Source organism: Parus major, chromosome 12 (assembly GCF_001522545.3).
Source record: "Parus major isolate Abel chromosome 12, Parus_major1.1, whole genome shotgun sequence".
NCBI lineage: Eukaryota > Metazoa > Chordata > Aves > Passeriformes > Paridae > Parus > Parus major.
In genome coordinates this window covers 13,676,622-13,692,812 of record NC_031781.1, presented here as the reverse complement: position 1 = coordinate 13,692,812, position 16,191 = coordinate 13,676,622, and the positions used below count along the sequence as shown (strand labels likewise).

Below are 16,191 nucleotides of genomic sequence, written 5' to 3'. Positions count from 1 at the left end.
CAGGAAGTCTCATTGTGCCCCTTGGAGAGGCAGGAGCAGGAGGGGGGTGTGGAGGGAGCAGGAGTGGGGCAGCAGCAGGCCAGGGCTGCTGTTATGGCCAGCTAAAAACTCAAGGGTAAACCCCAGCAGTCCCCAGGCTAATCCTGGCTGTGCTGGAGACTGACTCTGAACCCATCAACTACAGAATCTCAGGGGGTCAAAGATGGTATCAGAACCACCAATTGCATAATTGGCCATGCTAGTCTCTCCAGGAGACACAATTCTTCACATCTTTACAGACAGAAAAATAACTACCAGCTCCATTCAGAGATTAAATACCAAACTTCTGCAAACACCAATTACAAAATTGCAGATTCTCAAGATTTCATGTATTTCCTATGTATACCAATAGCAAGTGCTTCTCAGAATTACCTAAATATTTACTATTACTCGTGCAAACACAAATGCAACAGGATATTTGGTATAAAATATAACAATGATAGAAGTTATTCTGAAACTGTTTCAAACATGCATAGGTATCTTAATTAATAACAAGAAGGATCAAACTTTCATAACTAATATTTTAGTTGCTACATAACTAATACCTTAATCAATGAAGAAGCAATAACACCTTTTGGATAATTGTTAAAAGTTACTAAATAATTATGCACAGCAAAGTGCACTTGATGGGTCTTAACTTTGACTACTATAATTTTCCTTTGTCTAATGACAACAGGCAAAGACCAGCTTTCATTATCTTCCTCAACAAATCATGTCATCACTGATTTTATCTTCCAACAATTTCTCTTTTAACTTAGAAGTCTTCTCCAGCAGTAAGATTAATAAAGTCATAAGAACCTTTTGCATATTCCACTTCAACAATTTAAGTAAAATCACACAAAGCATTGAACAGAAAGGTAAAAAACATTCAGAATTATTTCTCATTTCAGAAATAATGCAAGATTTTCTATAAGCAAGTATTTTGTCTTCTATTTCAAAACACCCACATCTTGCAGTATGATTTATGCCACTATTTATTTGAAAGTTCAATCCCTAAAATACATTATCTTACTGCAGCAAACTAAGATAAATATGGACAGATGAAATTAGATTTATACATTTCTTTAAAAAAGGTATTTATATATGTTTGTAGAGAAGAAAAAGATATGTTCTGCATTTTAAGCCACAGGAATATTTCATACCAATTACAATTTGTATTACATCAGAAACACAAACAATGAAAGCCTGGTAGCTGGAAGTAAGACACTGGACATCAGGATTTTCCATTTTTAAAATAAAAATATCCTGATTGGATCATTTAAAAGGGTGAATGAATAAAACATTAATGAAGTAAAAAACTAAGAAAAATATACAAACATATAATATAAACATACTTTTCAAGACAGAAAGGCACAGCTAATCAAGGTAATTGAGATTCATGATTAATATGATTTGCAAAATTTATTACAGAGCTCCTCTGTTAAAGGCAACATTATTCAAACGACACCGTCACAGTTATTGCAGATTAAGGATTTCAAATTAGCTCCTTGTGTATATCATTATTCTGAGTAGCTGCATTTTATCTGTCTAATTTTAAATTACTTCAGGCAGATGAAAGTCATCCTAAAATCTGACTCATAATTCAGGTACCATACCACTAACCTTAACAGAGATGCTGGTTCCTACACAGGTACAACACTATTCCCAATGTAAACAAAGGACACTGGCATGCACCCCAGGCTAAGGATGTCAGCATTTTTCAAACACCTTTCTGACTGTTCCATTTTATGGTGATGCAATATGACCTACATTTTCAACGGCCAAAGAGAGACAGAGAGATAGAAAGGGAGGAGATAGAGAAAATAAAGACAGACCTTTGCTGTCCTTATCCTCAACCAACTACAGCTTTAACTGTCCCTCGTGGAAGAAGTAATGGGCAAGAATAAAAGCAGAATAACCTTATCATAAATTCTGAATGACAAGCTGAAAGATAGGCAAGTGTAAGAAATAGCAAATTTTTTTCCTACAGTCCTGTGAACAAGTACATACTGACACCCTCAATAGGAAAGAACAGTAGAATCAATAATTTTATAATCAGTTGCCAGAACAAAGCTGTCTGCAATACAGATGTTTATTTTACTACCTTGTACTTCCTCTCATGTTCCTACCACTTCATTTCCATGTATTCCCTTAAGATCTCAAAACAAAAGACAAAATAATCCACATCATTATCATCCCTTTTACAGACAGAGGAATTAAGGAAGGAGTGATTTGCCTACAGGTAGATACCAGGCCCAAGGCAGGCTTGGGAACACAAAGCATCACTCTTCATTATCTCTGTCCTTTGCAATCTATCAGGGACTGTGATACCTGCCACCCTAATGTATAATCTTGACATAATACCAGAATTATCTCTGTGTTGTATTTCTTGCACATGAATTTCACACAGAAATCTGTACTAAATTGCTCCTAACTCTCAGAAAGGTTTTCCTCACAAATGATGGTCCACATTTCTAAAACTGGAAATACTCTGGAAATTAATTTGGCTGAGCTGTAAAACTCAGCTCTGGAAATGTTAATGGTCTTTTTCATCATAAACATGTGAAAATACAGAACTAATTAAATCTTTGGGTGGGTTTTTTGGTTTTGGTTTTTGTTTTTTTTTGTGGTTTGTGTTTTTTATTTTTCTGCAGCTAAAGCACCTTTCTTTTCAAAAATCTGTAGTTTTCCATAGTTAAAACTAGTATGCTAGTAAATTAAAGCTTGTTGCTAGGCTTGTATTAAGCAAAAATCAAGATCTTTTGGGTTTTGTTCTTTAGTGCAAAAATATCCTGCAGAGTATCTGCAAAGCACTCAGAGGATCAGAGTCCCTTTACTAGAGCTGTTAGTTAATACAAAATAACAGTAAGTAATTTCTTTATCTTTAAAACTGAAAGCCAAAGCATGATCTTAAGTATCTCTCCATACATCCAGTATTACTTCAGCTCTTTCCAAAGTGTTTCTTGGGATTTGCACACAGGTAAACAAGACTGTATTTTGCCATAGTATTTGAAACCAGAGATCAATAAAATGTATAGACTAATCCTGGTTTGAACTGTGATTTTATGGTAACAGCAGCTTTCTTATCAAGCAGCATGCATCTCAAGAAGTGCAATCAGCCCTACACAGCAAGGGGTGAGAAACTGTTGCTCATTTGTTTGAGTGCTGCCGCCTTTTCCAACAGCAACTTTCTATCAAACTGTTTAGCAGGGAGGAGTTAGGGAAGCAAAACAGCACCTATACCAAGAAAGAAAAACCTTAAAGCCCATCCTACTTTAAGGGAAGAGACAGAGTGGAGAATCAAGAGACAGACAGCTAACAAACATAAAGGAAGGGAATCACCTGTATAATGATGGGAAAGAGCTTGGAAATGGAGAAAGCATTGACACTTCAAAGGGAGGATGGCAATGCAGGGGGTAGGGTGGAAGACCCAAGGTCTTAAGCAAAAAAGAGTATTTCTTCTTCAACACTTGCCCATAATAATGTGGGGAAATCCTCACTCAATTAAATGAAATTACAATTACACATTTCTTCACTCCTATTATCCCTGACTGCACTTCAGTCAATCTATTTTACTCTTTGAAACTGAATTTAGTGAAAAACTGGTATTTCTTCCATTATAAACAAATTTATGTTTGTTAATCTAGAATAGGAATCATGCTGATAGAAAAGAAACCTCTTCCAAATTGTCAGCACTACTAAAGCTCTCTTTTGTGAATCACTGCCAACTTCTGTCCTTTTTTCCCTTTTTTTCCCCCCCACTTTCATCATAGTATCTCCACTGCAGCTCAGAAGGGAAAGAAGCAGAAGTGACACTTTTATTGCTGTCCAACACCATAAAAATTTCAGCTGGAGAAGCCAATCAGTGCAGGGACCAAGCCCAGCATCCATCCCAGAACGACTCTTCTCTTTGCCTACCAATGACTGCCACCTAGAGCCAGAGTGCACTGCCTCAGACAAGCAGGACAGAAATGTTACAGCAACAGCAGAAATGTCAATCCCAGCCAAAACAAAAAAACAAAACAAGAACTTACACTCTAGAAAATTACAACCAACTTAAAAGATTAAATTAGTTAGGTTTCTCTTCTCAACATGCCTTCTGATTAATCAGCATTTGGACTGAAATTTCAAAGACTACCTGTGTTAAAATGCTGACAAGACATTAACATTCATGACATTAGTGATATTAACAAGACAAGAAGTGTCTTTTTAGTGACGTGAAACTTAATTTAAAAACCCTAATATTTTCATTTTAAGAAATACAGTCACCCAAATATACCAGTGGCTTAAATGTCTATAAAAGCCCACCCAAGCAAACAGCACTTCTGACACACTGTAAGCTTAACACATATTTATAAACTGTATTAATTCATAGCTGCTTATTATACTGTATAAAATCATATCTTTTTCTAACTACTACTTATGTAACTATTAATAAGGTGCCTAATTCTCAAGCATTAGTCAAACAACCACTAGATACTCTTTAACAGAATAAAAGGAAGGATTTTTTTGTTATCATTTACCTGGAGAATATAATAATTTGCATTTTAAAATATTCCCAGTAGCAGTTCCCTCCTCTGTGAACTATACACAGATGCAAAGTCAAAGCTGTGTGAGTGTTAGCATATTCTTTAGCTATTAAAATAATTTATTAGCTATGACTAATAATGCCTTGTGAAGAAATCGCTTCTCCAGTTTCCTCACTCTGCTGCTCATGGACAGGCAGACTGGTAACGGAGCATTAGAAAAACAGAGGATTTCTTCTCACATTTATCATTCCATTAGATACACAACCTCCAGGTTCCACAGTATCCCTCCTTTTACTGCTAGTCCCACTAAGAAATTAATTTTTCCTAAGGGGATACATGTTCACAGATAAAATGAAATTAAATGGAACTACAAATCTCACTGTCGAACATGGCTTCGTATGAACTAAATGTCAAGCTGTAGTTACTGAAATCAACAGTTTGAATGCAGCCAACTGGAAAAATTGCTCATTCTTATCCACACTCAGGACATGCTTTCCCCCACAAGGCACTCCATGAATCCCCATCATTTTTCCAAGCAGAATAACAATTCTGCAACTGGCCTAGATGCAACAGTACAGCAGAGAAGAATATTTAAACAGAAGGATGACAGGGACTTGCTGTAGAATCGTCCTGGAGGATGACATGAAAGAAGCACTGCCAAAAAACCCTAACCTGTTGAAAAACACAACCATTCCTTGACAACTACCACAGCTTCTCTTACAGATAGAACAAATTCCACTTGAAACAGAACTGATGAACAAGTTACAGAGATGGAGAACAGGTTTCAGCATGATACTATTAGAATGTGTCCAATGTGTAGTTAGAGATCTGTTAACCAAAGGAGAGACAGAAGGAACATCCAAAGGTCAGCCAGTCCATCCCTCAGCCCCAAGGCATGATAACTAAGATACCTGGTGGGAACAATACAAGTAATCAAACCTGTTCTTGAAGACCTGGGGCAATGGACAAGCCATTGTCCCACGGGTGATTATTCCAGCCTTTCAATACTTCCCCTAGAGAATTGTGTTTGTCCATGATCAATCTTCATTGCTTGAATACAGCCTAATTATTTCTCCCCCTGCCACAAACCCCCTGTTTTGCAATTCCCTTCAACATACCTGTGTTCTCACCCTCTGAGTCCCCTCTTTTTTTACTGTAAGGAATTGCACTCTTGTGGCAGGCACACATTGTTTATGAAGCATGGTTTGTGAGATCTTCAAGCAACTGCACTGGCATCTCCACATCTCTTTCCTAATTTCATTCACTACAGACCTGATGTCCACCATGTGTGCAATAAATTAATACTTTATTTCAAAAAAACAGATCAAGTTGAGTTATTTTCACAAACTCAGGATCCTTAGCATTATACAGATTTACTATGGTTTTTTTGTCTAAGGAAGTTTACAAAGCTCAGCTAGAGCACAGCACGCACCCCTACTCTATGCAATGATTTTATATATAAGTAAAACAAATAAAAGCATAGAAGATATTCCTATTATTTTAAAAATTCAAGTCCTGTTCATGAGTTAGTAACATGTCACTATTACAGTGTGAGTACAAAGATAAGAAGGTTGGACCCATCACCCTGCAACAAACTATGCAGCTCTCCATTGATATCAGAGATTGTGCTCAAAGAAGAGCTGTGACAAACTAGAAACACAGAAAAACACTCATCAAATGGCAAGAAAAATAAAAATTCATAAACTGATCAGAAAGCTTCAAAGTAAATCTTCAAAAAACGTGACCACATGAAAGCAAGGTTTTCTTTTACATATCCTCCATACAATACTATATTTATGTGCATAAAGTCTCAACAGTTGTGTTTTCTCTTTTTGAAGTATTTCTAAGGCAAATATCACTCTTAAGCTTTAAATTGTCTGATAACAACAGACAACTGTATCTCATATCAACACTGCTCTCGATGAGACACTTGCCTGGGAAGATCTTTGACACCAGAGATCATGGAATTTCCAATTACTCCTTCCTCCTTTCTCAACCAAAAGGATAATGGAGCTTAGCCAAGTCTGGGCTCTGCTGACAACTGGATTAGCACAAACCATTCCTTTAACTGTACTGACACATAGTTAAGGTAATATTTTCCTATTTCTATAGCTTTGTAAAAAAAAAAATAAAATTACATTTTGTTGTGAATTGCTGTACATTTCTCAACCACAATGCACGGTGCTATACCATACACACACCTCCCAGAAGGTGCCCTGTGCCAGGGCTGCCTGTTACTTATTTTTCCCCAAGCCATGACAGTTGTTGCAGCTGCTTAAAAGACATCACCTGCACAGAAGCCAGCAGAGACAGCAGAGAATAACTGCTAATTTAAAGACAACTTAACTTTTAGAGGCCTTTGCAAAGAAGCAACACATTCTCATAGCATCCATCTCAAAAGAAGATGCAGAACAGCAATTTCACTAACTGCTATTAGCAGAAAGAGAAGAAAATGTAGGTCCTAAAATGACTGTCTTAGAGTTGAAATTGTACCAAATTTAGTAGACGAGTCCTAGAAAGACTAGGAGGCAATTAAAAATCAAGATTTGATAAGAATAATCCAGTCATTGGGAAATTTGTTACCTGTATTATCATCATAAGTCTGTGCCAACCTTTGAGAAGATGAGTAAGGTTCAAAATCCCTTCAAAGGCTTGCAAGACCAGGACAGACTTCTTCAAACATTTGAAAACAACAGCTCTGGAGCTATTTCCTTCCATTTATTTGATGACATGAAGTGCAGTTACAGTCACTCCTGCCTGTGCAAGCCTTTCACATAGCAACAGGATAGAAAGCTCCACCAGAAAATCTGACAATAAATATCCTCCTATTCCAATCCAGACAAAGAGGCTGCAGCTCAAGTGCAATTTGGATATTTCTAAAATTAAATTTCAAACTAATGACACTTAAAAAAAAATCTCATATGTTTCATTTTAATATATACGTGCACAATTGTATTTTAGGATATGTTATTGTTCAACACCATCCTAACTTCATAAACATACATACACACACACCCCAAAAACCACAAGCAGTTCTCAAAAATGAAAAAAAAAACAAACCACCAATTCATAACTGCCAAAGTGACACTGGAATGAAACTGAAGTGAAAATATTTACCATGAACCACAAAATCACAGGTGCATACTTATTAATAGCAGCATGGCTTTATTTTACTCTGATCTCCTACAAGCCAATCTTTATTAATCTAAGTTATAAAATCCAACTTATCTGCCTTGCCTCTTTTATTAGTTCAATTCTCTCTATGTATAATCAAAACTTAAATTTTTATTAGAATAAAAGCAAAAGGCAGAGGATCAAAAAGAACTCATGGTTTTCAAGCAAAAAAAGAAACCCAACAAGCAAATCTGAATGCTTGTTTATAGCGTGTCTACTAAATATTATTATAAGAAAAAGTTACCTTGTAACCTATGCAAAATAAAACATTGTAAAAATAGATACATTGTTACCTAATTACATAAGCACTTCTAAGAGAAATAACACTTTGGGTTTAATGTTTTGGGCACACATATAGCCCTTCCATATCTCAACTGAAAATGTATGTGTATGTATACATACACATGGATACAGAGATACTTTATAGTTAATGTATTTCGTGTCCAATTCATCTTTTTCCCAATGTTTGACATTAGCTTGTCTATTTACCTTTTGTAACTCACCAAAACATTCTATGAATTATTTTATTCCACAATTTGTTGAGTTTTTTTTTTTTCCTGTTGCTCATACTTTTCAAGCTCAAATTCTATCCCTGCTTGAAAATAAAGCACAGAAATCACCAGGGAGGCACTTGTATGTCTTTGAACAGAATCTGACCTGCAATGCAAAAATTATCTTGATTGTTCTCTTCTTGCACTTCTGAAATTACTGGTTTTCTTCTATGAATTACTCCCTTAAACACCTTAGTCCTCAGTCGCTGAATATCTTTTGTGTTGGGTTTCACTGCTGTGTTCAGTCTATCATTCTGACAGCAACACCACCTCGTACTAGTCAACAGTCTGGTGATTACAAAATTCACTCTGATGGAAAGAATTATGGGCATTAATCCCCTCAGGAAGGAGGGTAGCTGGGTTGAAGTCTCCCACACATGTGGTGAGCAGTCCAGCAGATAACAGCTCTGCTAATGATGAAAAGGGAACCAGAACCACCACCTCCTCCTGGGTTTTGAAAGCAAAGATTGACCTTTGCTCCCTTTTTGAAAGAAAAGGCTTATGATCCTAATTTCAAGAGAGCGTGAATCCAAAATGCTCCCTGGAGAAAGGTGCTTAGCCCTGGAAAGAGGAAGGATTTAAGCACATTCCTCCTTCTGCTACTGCGTAGAAAATGTGCAGATTCATCATCTCCTTCAAGCCTTTCTGGCTGGTATAATTTTAACAAAAACACCAACAAATAAAAGAATTTGGCTTCCCCACCTTCATAGAAACATGACCCAACAGGCCTCAGCCAGACCAGCCTTCCCTTTTGGTACAAGCAGCTTGAGCCACAGCCTGGATCTGCCCATTCTGGATCTGACAGTCTCTGCTGGAAATGCCCAGTTATTCTCTCATCACATTTTTCTTGAAGTATTTGTTTAAACCATCTGTTTAGATAGCAACTGAAGCAATAGTTTAGAAGCTACATTTGGCACACCAGAAAAAGAAAGAAGAGAATATGCCATCTTCCTAATGCCACAACTTCACTGTGGGGTTTTACACTGTTTCCAGTCCTTACTAGTAGACTAACAGTGGTCAGAAACAGAGTTCAGTGTTTTCACAGGATCATGGAATCATAAAACCACAGAATATTATGAGCTGGAAGAAACCCACAAGGAACATTGATCCCCAACTCCTGGTCCTGTCCAGGACACCCCAACAATCCCTCCTGTGCCAGACAGTGTTGTCCAAACACTCCTTGAGCTCTGGCAAGTTTGGGGCTGTGACCATTCCCTGGGGAGCCTGTTCCAGTGCCCAACCAGAGCCACCCATATTTCATTCAGCATTTTACAAATTAAAACCCGAGCAGGCATCACCCAGGCATGTAATCATACCTCCAATTATTTCTATTTCTCTGCTCAGGCTTGTACCTCAGAAATCAGGGGTGAGAACGTGTGTGAGTGTATCATGTTTAATGGGAACTGTAAACTGTAGTTGTGCTTGAACATTCCCCAACTGGCAGAGTTCCTCTATTACAAGAAAATAAACCATAAAATAATCCGAAGCAAAATATAAACCGAATTTAAAACAAACAGATGTTTATCAATAGACCTGATACTTTTTCTCCACCTCCTGAGAAAGAAACCTTTCTTTCAACATCTCTCCATGGTGTGGCCAAGCTCAAAGCCTTGCAAAAATTCTGTCTTCTTTTACAATTTGGGACTGTTTTTTTTAAAAAAAAGAAAATAAATTTAACCAACCAATTTTTTTAAACTTCAAAAAGCTGACTAAGAAGCTGCGCAATAGCTCTGATTCAGCTTTCTTAGCTGAGCCAAAGCATCTGGCCACGTGACTCAGAACACACCGCTCTGAAGTCGGGCAAGAGCAGCTTTCCAAAGGAGGAAATGCCTGTTTTCCCTTGTAATCATTGCGCAAAATTTCCTCAGTAGCACTAACAGTTATTTATTTAAACTTGATACAAGTCAATATGATATTCACAGCCCTCTTATTGTTCATCCAATGTTTCAAACCACAGTTAAATGAAAACATTTACCATTTGGCCCAATGCCAGCAAAGACAAACTCTTCTAAATCAGTGGTAAAACCTCATTAAATATCTACCTCTTCCTCTGAAAACCCTGGCACAACACAGACCACTACCACAGCCATGAACTGAAGGACTGAGGAAGGAAAAAACAAAAATATGCTCCTTTTCATTAGTAAAATAAAATAGTCACCCTGAAACCATCCTGCCTACAAATTAAGAGAATGCTAAATAACTGCCTATTCCTGTGTCTTGGGTTGTAATGCAAAATGTAATCAAAAGTATGTATCTATCTATCCATCTGTTAAGACCAGGTGTGGCAGTGTTCTTTATCTCTGCCATGGTCCATCTCTCAGGGGGGATATCTTCTGTTATGGGCCATTGAGTCTCACTGCAGGACTGCTAAAATCACATCATCCCATTGTGAGATGCTCCACCCAGGGGAGGAGCCAAGCATTCCCACCTGGATATAGCCTGAGACTGGGAACACCACAGGCAGCCTTTCTCCAATGGATTCCCAGAGGAAGACAGGACCCATCTACACCACTAGACCTTCAGAGGAAAACTACACCCTTCTACAGGATCATTGCTTTAACAGAGCCACATCTGTCACTCCAGGAGGACTGCAGCCACCACTTAATCAGACTGCTACCAACACCCTGACCAACAGGGTGTCAGGTTGTATTCTGACTCTGTCTGTGGGTTTTTTGTACTATTGTGTTTTTTTTTTTTAATTTTCCTAGTAAAGAACTGTTATTCCTATTCCCATATCTTTGCCTGAAAGCCCCTTGATTCCAAGATTATAATAATTCAGGTGGGGGTGGGTTAACATTTTTCCATTTCAAGGAAGGTTCCTGCCTTCCTTAGCAGATACCTGTCTTTTCAAACCAAGACATCCTGTCAAAAAAACCACCAAAATAATAAATGTCTGCTTTCTTATAAAACACATGAAACAGAATCACAGAACAGCATGAAATGCCACCCTAAAATTACCTAAGTCACTTTAAATCACAAAATGCAGACATCATGTGGCATCTCTGAGCCACTGCAGAAGCAGCTGAAGTTTACAGTGTTAATGATTTTTAGATTAAAAGAAAATTCCAACCAGCTAATCTATCTCACAGTAGCTTCATGACACAAAGTTTCTCAGGACACCTGTTACAACACCTTGAGTTTCTTGCTCAATAGGAATCTACCAAGTCCCTGGGAATAAGTATCATGACCCATGGTGCCACTCCTGCTAATTCCACTCCTCAAACAGAGCCCCTTTTGGCACACACGCAATGCACAATTTCATTTGCATCCCTGCACCTGAAAGCTCTGGCTTCTACACTCAATACCCACACTTCCAGTATCATAAAATTTCAAGCTGAGTTTGACAAGCTTTAATAAATTAGTCACAGATCATCCTAAAATGTACAAAAATTGATCCTTGAGCTTCATAAATATTCAGTAGGATCCGGATATGAAATTTGGAAAGCTGTTACATAATTCCTGTGAAGATAGCTGAAAGAGGACAATACCAGAATGCCACCTGTGTAATTGAGATTAACTAAGACACAGAGCCCTTACTTAGAAAAAAAATATTTCAAAGGACTGTGCAGCACTATTTTTTTTTGTGACTAAAATAAGCTTTTCTCCCTTCAGGAGAGAAGTAGTAGTGATAAAATGTTTTTCTAATGAACAAAATAGTTCCAGGGCTAATATTTTGCAAAGTGCTTCTGTCAAAACTTCTGGAATTTTATAGGTTTCTTTCAGTTACAAAATAAAAATAACAAATAAAACCAATACTGTAGACCACAACTTGTAGTTTCACTATTATTTGACAGGAGCTTGGTTTTTAAAGTATGGGATTAACAATACATTTAATCAATCTTGGTAACACAGACAGTAGACAATTGTTTATTATTATTATTAATTAAAATTGATTATTGTTCAGATAATAAAATGTTGCATTTTAAAATTATTGGTATTGTCACTACAGTCACTACAAGTATTTTCACCCTCCCTTCTGTCATTCTGCTGTAATTCTATGAAAATGGGCTGGCTCTGCAGAAACACAAGGGTCCATGTCAGGAAAGCTTTTTACAAGGCTAAGAACCACTCACTACTTTTTATACCTCAGTCACTGGATTGAAAAAATTCAGGTTTATCTGCCAAGAGTGACTATTTTAATATCTGCAGAATTAGACAGCCAGTGTCTTAGAATTTTCACAGAACAAGATGACAAGCTCTTGGAACATTGATTCTGATTTTCAGTAAATGCTGAGGCTACAGAAGACTGGAAAGAAAATAAAACACTATAATAATTTAAAATGAGAAAAACAGCCTGATAGGTTAGCTTGGTATCAGCCTTGCACAAAATCCTGGTATATAATCAACAACAAAAATAAAGGATGGTGGTAAAAAGTAATGCTAAACATAGGCTTACAGAAAATAGGTCTCGCTAAATAAATTTGGTATGGCTTTCTGACAAGAATATAGGTTGGACTGGATAAAAATACCCACAGTTTCTGACCTACTATACTTAGATCTCGGTAAGATTTAGTTCTACACAGAAGTCTGATTTAGAATTAGTCAACACAAAGAAAACCTGGAATCTAAAACCACCTCATGAATTATTAGGGAGGCTAAAGAAAAATATTTTACATCCACACTGTCAATAGTTAAAGCTGTTTTCTTAGCTCTTAAAAATCATAGCTCATTATAGTCTGAAATACTATAAAAAGCTTCTTCCCCTTTAACTTTTTGTGCAGTTGGGGAAAAAAATCATATATACACACAGTTAAAGGGAGGAGGTATATAGTCACTTTAAACTTTTACTCTCATAGATTGTTTTTCAGGAAAGAAAACTTCAGCATTAACAGATTTCCTCAATAAAAAAAAAAAAAACAAGGCAACTAAAAACCAAAATTTCAAGAAAAAAAAAAAAAAAAAAAAGTATACTGAAGAAAAATCAAAGCCAGTTCCACACACGTGTAACATCTTGCAGTACTAAACTTACCTAAGTTATACTTCTTGCATCCAGAGTCACCTGGAAACATTACAAAGGATTATTTAACACTTTTGACAAGGACAGATGCGCAACAAATTATTATGTATAAGCTGCTCCAGGATCTTACCATATGGCACACATAAAAGAATTCAAGGAAAGAGGGAAAACTGCAGGATATTTTAGCTTGGTTGAAAGCACACACAGGTACTTATTCTAAAAGAGCTGGCACAGAGTCAGGTGCTATCCCCTGTGCAAGACATTTTTCCCTACTGCGTGAATCTCCACTACTGATGCTTTAGAGAAGGTCCAGTGCTACTCAGTGATTCAGCTGGTCAGTTGAAGGATTATATAAAAGACTGAAGCTGATAGAAAGTGGTGAAGGACAAATAAATAAAAGTAAGTCAATCCTGTTCCAGAGATCTACATCATACATCACACTGAATTAATGGGAAAGACATGGATGTATTCAGCCCAGTGCAACACCGTCCACACAGGAGAAACAAGGCTTGTCTCACACTTACAAAATGAGGAATTCTATTTGTAAATGGAGCAAAACAAAACAAAACCTCCTAAGACAGAGTGAATTCTCAAAAGTGTATAGAAACAGAGCAAGGTGGAACTGGCTTCCCAACCAAAAACATGTCATGGATATTTAATATGTCAAAATAGAGCAGGAGAGAGAACAGGCTGCTGCATCAATACCCAGCCTTGGTGAGATTCTTGATGATGTATTTACTAAATTCTATTTCCATCCTAAAGGAGAAAAGTTAATGAACATCGATGATGCCTGAAAGCCCTCTCTTAAAAAGAAAAATAATGTCTTTGTTCTCAAAATTGTTCTTATGAGCCTAAGACCCAGAATAAAAAAATTCATAGAAACTCGTAATTAGTAACACATATGAAGAATGGTACGAAAGTCATTAAATATTATTAAGTAGTCATATGTACTGTATTCTAAATTAATTACTCAAGGACTATCTATTTGTCATTGAGGAGAGCTAATAAGACTATCTGACCAAGAGTGGAATGATGAACAAAAAGTGAGAGGAGATTGTATTGGATTAAATTACAGAAAATCACACAGAAGTTCTGAGATGATGAAATAAATAATTGAGGATTTTCACCTACAATAGTCTTCAGTTCTGATAAACTTCTCTCTGTGATAAAAACCAAAAGGCCTCAGAAAATGGAAAGAGCTAAGAGGTGTAAGAAAAATATTAAGTCTTGATTAAACTGAATGTTTCAAAATGCTTAAGACTTCCAAAAGGAATTAAGTGGATAAAGAAAGACAGTAACTGTACAAAATTTGCATAGAGAAGTTCAGCTAGGTCTTCTCACCCTTTGGCAAAATACTAGGCTGTACCATAGTAACCAAAGCCTTAAGAAAAACAGTTTTCAGTCAAACAAATTAAATGGCAACATAATCAGAGTTCATAAAAGTGAGTACTTTCAGCAGCACTTATATAGTTCACAAATGCATGGCCCATTGTTTGGCCCAAACCTGGGTAAATGGATAGATTGGTAGGTTTTCATATAAAATTATATCACTCACCAATCACATAAGTGTACATAAAAAGTTCAAGAACAGAAGCCACTTATCCATGTTACTTCTTCTTATTATTTCTTAAAGTTGGAAAAACTTTATTCCTAAAAGTTCTGTCGGAGTTTTAATGACAACTCCCAGTAATGCTTCCCTAGTAGCACCTTCCAAAGGACCTCCTGATCAGCTGCCTATTGAAGACATCGTACTGACTTGAAACAACCTACAAATCCGTAAAGAGCTGTTAAATGCCTCTATCCAGAACAAAAAAGCGCCTCTTAATCACTCACAGCTCTAAAACCAGGAACAGATTACAGCGCATATTAACTTCGTTCTTTTCCCACCCTGATTTTTCCCCACCACCCCAAAACTGTCAATGAATAGTGCTAAGTAGAACAAGACCAAAAGCCACTTAGCTGTCCAAACCAAAATGAAGAGGGAATAGAAAGGTGTCAGGCTGTGGCAACGCCTCCGGTACTGTGATATACACTACAGTAACATCACCAGCACTGTCCAAGCATCCAAGCCTATGGACCAAAAGCCTAAAATTCACCACATGGTACCACCTTAGTATGTCTTCAGTCACCTCTAGCCACTTTTTCCAGCACCATCTTAAGTTTGCCCGGACAGGAAGGAACAACTATTGTTCCTATCTGCTGATCGTAGCCAAACTCGCCAGGAAACACCAGAAAAATGAGTTTTTGCACGCCCCAGGCCCTGCTGCTCGTCCTCCCAGCAGCGAGTGGGGATGAGCCCGAGGGCGGCCGGGGAGGCCAGCCCAGCTCCCCGGCACCCGCGCCACGGGCACGTCCTCCACATCCTCACCAGGGAAAAGGCACCGAGGAGCCAGCGCTCCCGCTCCTTCCAGCCACCACAGGGGATCCCACCACCCTAACAGCGCCATGTCCATGACACCGGGCACCGTGACGGGACCATCCACCTGCTCGCTGGGTCATCGCCACCACGGCGATGTCCGCCTGCTTCCTTGCGCCATCACCACCATCACTGCAGGTGGGACGACACCGCGGAGCCCTGTGCGGGGAGGTCGGGAGCAGCGAGGGCGATGGTGACGGCACCCCGGGGAGGACACCCCGGAGAGGACACCCCGAGCCAGGGCCGTGGCGGGAGGGCAGCGGAGGCGCCCCCGCTCCCGGCGGCCTCGATGGCGCGGGACCATGTGCCGGGGGCATGGCGGGGCGGCCGGGCGGGGGGCGGCGGGGCCGGTGCGGGTGGCGGGGGCGGGGAGGTGGAGCCTGGCTGCGGGACCGCCGCTTCCCTCCCCCGTCGGGCGCTCACCTGGCGGGGCCGCCCCTCGCCAGGGGGCCGGTTCCACGCGGGGCTCGGGGCTCGCCCGCCCGCCCTCCCCGGGCCGCGCGTCCGCCGCCCGCCGGCTCAGGCCCCAGCAGCCGCCGCCTCCCC

General features: G+C 38.8%; 1 protein-coding gene across 1 annotated transcript in view; it reads right to left on the bottom strand.

Annotated features, from left to right (window-relative positions):
- Positions 1-16,143, bottom strand: part of ATXN7 (ataxin 7) — an 87,115-nt gene extending 70,972 nt beyond the window's left edge. Inside the window, exon 1 of the mRNA XM_015640624.2 lies at positions 16,069-16,143. The gene's annotated coding sequence lies outside the window, so the exon portion shown is untranslated. The remainder of the gene's footprint in view (positions 1-16,068) is intronic.
- Between the last annotated feature and the right edge of the window lie 48 nt (positions 16,144-16,191).